Source organism: Leguminivora glycinivorella, chromosome 15, assembly GCF_023078275.1.
Source record: "Leguminivora glycinivorella isolate SPB_JAAS2020 chromosome 15, LegGlyc_1.1, whole genome shotgun sequence".
NCBI lineage: Eukaryota > Metazoa > Arthropoda > Insecta > Lepidoptera > Tortricidae > Leguminivora > Leguminivora glycinivorella.
Genome location: NC_062985.1, coordinates 15,236,406 through 15,246,267, shown reverse-complemented (window position 1 = coordinate 15,246,267; position 9,862 = coordinate 15,236,406).

Here is a 9,862-nt window from a genome sequence, read left to right as displayed (position 1 = left end):
TCAAACGACTCTCTATGGTCGTAGTTTAATATTGAAATATTTTGCTTGCAATAGGGGCACTAGTGGATAAAAACCTTTTTGCCCCCTTATAAAATAAGTTGGCTATTTACTTAAACGTCAAAAACTCATCGAATACTTTAACGATTATCTGCTTAGCCACTTGACCGTCCTACGATAGCATAGTATCCAAAAGAAATATGCAGCAGACCGTCCGCGGATACCTTACTATCCCAAGAAGGGGAAGGAGAAACAGTTGATTAAAGTGGCTCTTGATACAATAACTACATAATTTACTACAAAAACGTTGATTATTAGGATGACTCGAAAAATAAATATTATTGTTTTCCTTCCAAGGGCCTAAAACTATCACCCTGTCTGCCTTTTTAAAAAAGTGTTTTGTCATCAGTGGTTTAAGCATGAATATTTAGAACTTAGGGACATTTTTTTTTATGGGATAGGAGGCAAACAAGCAGACAGGTTGCCTGATGTTAAGCGATCACTGCTGCCAATGGACACCCGAAACACCAGAAGTTTTGGAGGTGCGTTGCCGGCCTTTAAGATTTATACCTTACTAAGGTAACGTATAAATGAGAAATTTTCTGTATTTCATACTGGGTGGACTAGGGACTTCAATTTATACATGTGATAAAATTAAAATGTCTGTCGAATAAATTATGGAATAGAAAACCTTACTTTCACAAAAATAAAAAAGAATATCATTTTTTTTCATGCCTTATACTTTTTTGTGCACTGGGTCTTCAACTTTTCGCATCACATACTCATAATCATTTCCTCACAAACTAACAGCCACCACAATATTTACGGAAACTTTATACAGGCCGTAACGAAATGAAAACGAGACTGGCACTAGCGGAACTCCCCCTGATAAAAATGTAAAGTCCACCCTGTATTCTCACGTACTGTAGTAAAATAACTCCCGAAATTAAATGCATGCGTTGAGTTTTACGATCCCCCCGGGACCGGAAAGTCATTTCGCTTATCCGGTGTCTGCAACCACTTCATTTTACCCACTTCCCGTGTTCTAGGTGTTTTTTCGGTGGAAGTTTCGATACTATTTCGTTCATTTTTAGTGCAGCAAAGTTTTGTATAATGGCTGGATGGCAGAGGAAATGGCCCATTGGAGTTGAGAATGTTGCGATTGCTGTTAGATATTAAAGTTGTTGTCGTAATAGTAAAAACCAAAAGGTTACCTTGAAGATGTAGCATTTTAACCACAGAACTTAATTTAGATAGAAGAAACAAATTCATATATTTGTATAGGGGCCGAGCGTGTCAAATTTTGTACTGAAGTTGATTCTTGCCTGTAATTTTAAATATGTCTCAGGCTCTTGATTGTTCATAATTTTTGTGTTGTTGCAATTGAATATCACGTAACGAGGCATTTTTTATGTTTTGGTTGACTGCAACTTACAAAAATTGACGCCCGAAAGCTGCAAGCTGCGAGTAAAGACGGACAACTCAGTGGATTTCACTGAGTTCATTTGACACGCTAAGTAGATACGTTTGCTTGATCTATGGTATTATATGACATCTGTGATTTTAACGATAAAAATTTTCATCACACTTGCTCAGTAAGTGTAAGATTGCACGCATCGCGGATCACGGAGTTAAAGAAAAAAAAACCGAAATAGTTATGAAATTTCTTGTAAGGTGCTTTAGGGTAATTCCGAAAGTCGCATAAAATCACCATTATTTCCATCATATCCCCTTTCGAAATCACCTGAGCATTTCTGTCATTCGTAATTACCCTCACATTACCATGACTAACTATTTTTACACATTTTTTGCAAGTGCGATTAAGAACTTGGTGTAAAAATATTGCAAATTTAAGTCTTTAAAGCGATCCTGCAAACAAGAGCCATTAGGTAACCAATTTATCCTCTCATTTTGCAGTTTTTATCTGACACCCCTTCTAACTAACTGTTAGTTTTCTGTGTCTAACTTTGTGGTGTGCAATAAACGGTGTAAGTATTAGGTACATACTCGTACCAAAGAGGATCAAGTATTATTAGAGAGTTACTGTCAAAGTAAAATGTGTACCTAATCACAGTGCATAGACTGCCATCTCTCGACACAAGCTTAAAACTTTTAAACCTCAGTTTTGACAATTTGGCCCATATTCTTAGCTTGATATGTGTTAGAATGTCAAATATTAATATTAGCTCCTAGTCGAGCGTCCCCCAAAGGCGTAACGCCATTTAGGCCACCCTACCTTTTTCTACATGGTTCTGAGGTACGTTTTTAGGGTTCCGTAGTCAACTAGGAACCCTTATAGTTTCGCCATGTCTGTCTGTCCGTCCGTCCGTCCATCCGTCCGTCCGTCCGTCCGCGGATAATCTCAGTAACCGTAAGCACTAGAAAGCTGAAATTTGGTACCAATATGAATATCATTTACGCCAACAAAGTGCAAAAATAAAAAATGGAAAAAATGTTTTATTAGGGTACCCCCCCTACATGTAAGGTGGGTGCTGATATTTTTTTTCATTCCAACCCCAACGTGTGATATATTGTTGGATAGGTATTTAAAAATGAATAAGGGTTTACTTTGATCGGTTTTTGATAATATTAATATTTTCGGAAATAATTGCTCCTAAAGGAAAAAAAAGTGCGTCCCCCCCCCTCTAACTTTTGAACCATATGTTTAAAAAATATGAAAAAAATCACAAAAGTAGAACTTTATAAAAACTTTCTAGGAAAATTGTTTTGAACTTGATAGGTTCAGTAGTTTTTGAGAAAAATACGGAAAACTACGGAACCCTACATTGAGCGTGGCCCGACACGCTCTTGGCCGGTTTTTTTTCTTACTGTAGCCGTCTATACGGAGTTACATATGTCTTTGCTCGTACTTACTCGTCAGTGCCGAGTAGGGTTAATTAGTGACTTGTGACATTATCTGGGTAAAGGAACCTTATTGTCGATGGCGCTGACGGCGTTATAAGCGATGTTTGTGTACAAATACGACGCCACCCTTTACCCAGATAACGTCACATTTCGTGGTGAACACTTTTGGGCCATTTGTTCTTTGTGTTATTTTATCTGATGTCTGTAACATCTCCGTACAGGTTAAGTCATCGTCATGTCTAAATGTGTTTATCTTATCTTCTAAATTCATACATGCCAGTCTAGAATCAACCTGTATGGACTGAATTATAATGGCTTCATTTCCAGCCAGTCTTCAAAGCGATATTATAATGCAGTCAATTCTTAACACTGATTGACATTATTGCCAATCAAGACTGTATAGCTTTGTCTGTCTCAAACTCAAAGCTGATGGATAATGCACTTAGAGGCATTCAGAGCAGGGGCAGGGGGGCAGGGGTCTTAATAGTCTGATTGTGTTATTATTGATAGATCTATCAGTTTACTGACGTGTCTTTGTTGTGAGTTAATTATAAGCATGGCAAATACATCTTATCACGAATATACCTAAATACATAAATTATAATAAATAAATATTGGGGGACACCTTACACAGATCAACCTAGCCCCAAACTAAGCAAAGCTTGTACTATGGGTGCTAAGCGATGATATACTTAAATAGATAATAAATACATACTTATATAAACACATAAAAAAACATCCACGACTCAGGAAAAAATATCTGTGCTCATCGCACAAATAAATGCCCTTACCGGGATTCGAATCCGGGACAGCGGCGTAGCTGGCAGGGTCATTACCGACTCAGCCAGACCGGTCGTCAAATTCACGCCTGTATTATCAAATGTGATGTGGGGACTAAAGGACAACTCACTTGTATGAGATATAGGTTTATTGTGTCTTATGTTACAGAGTAGCTTCTTATATATAGGGTAAGGTGAAGCAGTGTGAGTGAGGTGTTGCACTCACACTACATCTCCCTCCTTAATGAAAAAAAAGATTAATTTTATTGTTAAATATTGAAATTAATCTTTTTTTTTTCAAGCATAAAGTAAATTAAAGAAAAAAAAGACAATGCATAAAAGTTCAAATTAAATAAAATCAAATACTTAACTGTTTATTCCTATATAAAAAAATTGAACCTACGTATTTTTTCGAAAAAAACACTTGTTAAATTTCGGAAAATTAAATCAGAATTCTCCTGTACATTTTTCATATAGGTAACTTTACAGAAATAAAATCATGAAAAAGAAAAGGACAAATATGAACTAAAAAAAACACTGTAGAAATATTAAATTTGAAAAAAGTAAATGCTTAGCAAATGTTATTTGTAACATATGCACTGTCTTAAATACATTTTTAAACTAAACTAGAAAATTCATTTTTAATGATGGATTAAAAAACTTTTGTACTTAATTCAAATGATAAGTACTTATAAAATTTGGAGAAATGTAATTTGATAGCAAATACACACTATAAACAGTATTAATTACAAAGTAATTTCCAATATAAATCTAAGGGGAAAACATTGTATACTCCTAAAGTGTTAACAATAATGAGAAAAAAACACGTTTTTTTTTTTTAATTTTAGGTAGAAACCAATTTATGAGCGCTTTTATGACAAAATGGAACTCGAAAAAAAAAAACTAAGGTTATATTAAAACTTTAAAACATTACTTATAGGTAGTTATATTGTTGAAATCAACGTGAAAAAATAATTCAAGTCCTAACCAAAAGTAAAATTAAAATAAGTATAACTTAATTTTAAAGTAGGTACGTGGTGTATTCGTCAATACACCACGTGTATTTGTCAGTTCAGGTAGGTATTTCAATAGATTCTTTTTGTTTGGTACCACATATCATTATCACTTGCAAGTCATTTACTTTATGGACGTCTCATCACAATATTTTCTTTAATTGTGCATCTTAAGCGTGCAATACTTGGCAAGGGTACACAACGCATTTACTTGGTCGGCCGACCTTTTATTTATTTATTTATTAGCTCAGGATACAAGTATATTTATTTTAAGCGCGCACACATACATTTTTTTTTACACATACAGGCAGTTCTTTTAACACACATCCTTACATCATCATCACCTTCCACGTGTCCAAGGTGTCCCCACGATTGATACTCGACCAAATCATGGTCAGACGGCCAAGGATTCCGTGCCTGCCTTGTATCCTGGCGTACCCTTGCTAACCTAATCGCACAACGACGCCTCTCGGGCCATCGTTGATGCGACAGGCATATTTATTTATACATATTCAATTTATTCCTTTCACATTACCCTCTCACGAAAAAAAAACATTCAAAATCCAAACACTTACTCAACACCGTGAAACCTTCAACACATAAGAAATTCAAAAACTCTTAGTTGATCAGGCCAATCGTTTACTGAAAAACTTATGTGCTTGCAGTTTACCCAAACACTGCTAAATACCATATTTTAATCGAACAATTTCATTCTCTTTCGTTCTTATTCCATCTTAATTTCAAAACTCAAATAAACATAATATTACTTTCCGTATCTTCTCATTAGTACACACATTCAATTTCAAACTTAAAACCTCCAACCATAAAATCCAACTTTCAAGCAAACCTGACCATAGCACACCTATATCTACACTGTAAAACAAATCATACATATTCCCGTTACTATTTTTTTTTATACATTATTCATATTCATTATTATAATTTAACATTTTAATTTCATATCCATTATTACAAAAATATGTCATATCCGATAATTACAAATATTCATACGATATCCGTCATCTTAAAAAAAATTCTAATAGTCTAATTATAACATTATTCTCTTAATTATTAATATTAACTAAACCAAATTATTAAATCATACATAGGTAAGTATTAAAAGTGAATCTTTATTTTATCAAGAAATGTTATGGTGAAATTCATATTGTACCTAAAGGATCTAAACAGGTGTATAATAATGACACAATGTTTACTGAAATTTGATCTGTAATAACAGGCGGCGCATACCTACCGAACATGGTGGCATCGTGACTAAATAAGTTATGATGAAATGATCTGTACGGAACTTGTGCAATGTATTTGGACAATTTTAAACAAAACATTATGTACCTAATATTGAAAGAAAACTTGAATTAAAATAAAATAGCTATGTCGTGGTCAATCGAAATTTGCATTGTATTTAATCAGATTCAACTCAAAAATACCTATACGTAGTTATGTAGCTACATTTGTATTAACCATAATTATCAACTTTTAACCATATTTTAGCTTTCCATCATCAAGCGGCGTGGCGCGGCATACTAATGAAACTTATTTCGATACATTTTTCTCTTAATATTTTACTTTACACACAATGCTGAATTTGTTTTGCATGATACCTAATTACCCAAATATTATTTTATTATTTACGTGTCAAATCTACGTAAGTATGTACAATTATAAACTTACTTTTATTTCCTATTCAAGTACATAAAAAAAAAAAACAGAAAAACACGAAATGTATCATCAGCTCACATTTTTCAAAAATTGTCCACTACACTGATCTTTTTATTGTGCGCTGCTTGGTGGCGAGTCCGGTTGCACGGAACCTGGACATGACACAGCAATCGTAGACCGGGACCTTATCCAGCGACACGAACAACTCCCGGCAGCTTTCTTCGTCACAAAAATTGCACGTCGCAATTTCGTCCAGTACATTTTTACATAATAATGTATAATATCACTTGTTGTTTAATTCGCTATACTGTCCAGATGCAAATAGTATTCCGCAAAATATTCTAATAATCCGGACACGTAATTTTTTACCCGCGACGGCACGGAGGGGCATATTATATAGTTAACACAGTAACTTTAGGTGTTTGCACTTAGCTTTATAAAATCGTCCAATTTGCATTTGTTATTGTCCATTTCACTATTATTTTCACTTGATGTCACAGTTCAACGATATAAATAATTTTATTAATGTTCATTTTGGCCGGCGCGCGCGCCACCAGTGCAGCGCGAGGCCGCACTGGCAGGGTCGCCATGTGATGTGGGGACTAAAGGACAACTCACTTGTATGAGATATAGGTTTATTGTGTCTTATGTTACAGAGTAGCTTCTTATATATAGGGTAAGGTGAAGCAGTGTGAGTGAGGTGTTGCACTCACACTACACAAAAATGGTAGACAAAGCTCATGAAACTACCCGTTTCTTGCAACTCTTTTAATACGGTTGAAAGAAAGAAACCGAAATTGTGATATTGCAGTGGCAGGTTGTCAGCCCAACGCCCACAACACAATTGACCGAATATGCCAAAGTCGACTTCTACTACACCCATAGCAGGAAAGGGGATTAGAAAATCTTAGCCCCTCACACAGAACTGACTGGGTTAAGAACATAGTATGCATCAAGGGATTGACAAAGCCCATACAAAAAAGTGTACCCCAGACTCTTTAGCACAACTTGCCTTGTCGCGCGCGAGTCCATACATCAAGCGCGACTTCAAGTATAGACTCGCGCGCGACAAGGCAAGTTCTGCTAGAGGGGCTGAAATGTGTGGGCCTTTTAGGGATAAAACTAGATGGTACTGTTCGCAGCCTGGAAGTGGCAAAATTCATATTTTCTCCAAATATTTTTGCGTGTTTCTATTTTTTATAAGAACAAATGACATATTGCTCTAATACCTATATCATGATGTCAATACATATTTAAAAAAAAAGTGTAGGCATCATCAGTGTAGTCATAGGTGGCGCTGAAAAATTGAGGTAATATTCTTAGTATGAAGATTGTCAATCCTTTATGTATAAATCATCTTTGGTATGCATAATAAGCATAGACTAAAAAAGGTAATAAGGTGAATATTACGAGAGATTTAAACAGCATATTCCTGATCCCATTTTAAGACTAAAATGGTAAAATGTCATAAAATACTATTCTGGATTTCGCCTAGTTTCAGAGTTATCACCTCTCTCTCTCTCTCTCTCTCCTCAGCATTATTATTCCCATCTGATTTTGGAGTCTGCTTTTCGTGTCCTTTCCTTCCACTTATCACCAATAGAAAAAAAAAAATGTTTCTCAGTACAAAAGAGTTTTTTTACCGACGTTCATGACATTATGGAGAATATCGTTGAGATCACTTGTCTCATTCATAGACGTGAAAAAGTGAGAAGTAAAATCTTTCAAAATGAAGTTTTCAGAAAAAAAAGTCAAAACTCATTTGCACTCAGTGCAAGTTTTACGAATAATTCTTACTTTTTATGTAAAAATACAATTTATAATAGTAAAAAAAAAAATATTTTTTTAGCACAATTTCTATATCTGTATCTTAAAAAATCTTTTTTGGGCTTTAGTAATGCTTGGTTAAAATCTCTCACAATGCTCACACGAGCACCGTGTATACTTACCAATATATGACAGAATACAGAATCAGGAAGCATTGCCAATGCTCCAGCGGAAACCTACTTTGATCACCTTCAAATTCAAATAACAGGTTCCCATCTGATGTTAGCATACACCACAAAGCACCAAGTAACTGCGTTTATTTGAATTGTGCGGGAATCGCGACATAGTAGGTATATTTGAGGCCTTTATTACCTTTGAGTACAAGCTTCTTAGGAGAAATGTAGACGTAGACTTAGTCTATGTGAGAACTGGATAAGCAAGAAGCGAGATAACTTATGAGAGTATTTACCAGGTCCCGTCATTGTCGTGTAACCATACCAAACCGTCTAAAAAAACATACGACATACAATAAAACATACGATAAAAACGACACGGTAAAAGACATACGATAGTTATAAGGAAAATGCTACACCCGCCGTGTGTCTATCCATAATTTGTAACATCTAGGTATGTACATGACATGGTTTGCAATAAAAACTACTATGAGGTCTATCGTTTATAATGCATTTATAATGCACTTAGGTCGTTTTATATACCAACTAAATTATGTCACTACACACATGTCCGTGTCTAATGAAATGATAACATGTTTGTCACCAAGAACCCTAATCTATCTGCAAGCGAATTTCGATCTACTTACATTTAGACGGTTTGGCAAAATGAGCTTATGGTGGTTCATGTCATGATTCAGTTGGTTTGATAGTATATCGATTGTATTGGTCTTAAACATTAAATAAATGTCATATACAAAGAAAAAGTGACCAAGGCCTCCAAGTGTTCCGAGCTGGAATCGAACCAGCGTACTCCGTTAACCGGACGGATGCCTGTAAAACCACTCGGTCATCGGATCACGAAAGCAAGGGTCGAAATTTCCAAGTATATGACACAATTACCGAAGGCTTGGCGCCCCCTGCCATCTCTGAGGTAGAACCGAAACTAGTTCGACCGTTGGTCTTAGTCGTAATTATTATCGATACGTACGTACCTCAACTCTATAGGAAATAGGTACCAGCAATTCTTAGAGATAGATATTTTGATGAATTATTTTATAATTGGGTGAATTTCTCAGCGCAAAAAAAATGCGGCGGAGCTGAAATTGACAGTGTGGACTAATTGTATCATAGTGCTATTTTTTTCCTGAAAACCTAACACATATTATTATCTTAAGCCAAATCGCAAATTGTTATAAAAGCTATTGATATTTATTTAGAATTTTTTTAATGGCGCAATTATAATTTTGGTGGAGTGTCCTGAATCCATTTTGCTTGACTAATTTGTATGGTACATCAATAACATCCATTGATTTAACTCAAACACCACAAATTATTCCTCGTTATTAGTGTACGTATGTTATTATAAAATAATAGTAAGGAATTGTCCATAATCAGATACTTTAAACTAAGCATTAATAGTTGTCCGGGTAAATTTGTAAATTTTGGTGGTAAATATTGAAAATGACTTTATGGTCGAACGAAATGCAACAAGGCTTAGAAACGTGTAGTAGCCTGTTAGTTTAGTTCTGTTCTGGCCCTGAACTATGACGTACGTGTCGTACGTCACTGGATCTGACCAGCAAACACGTAA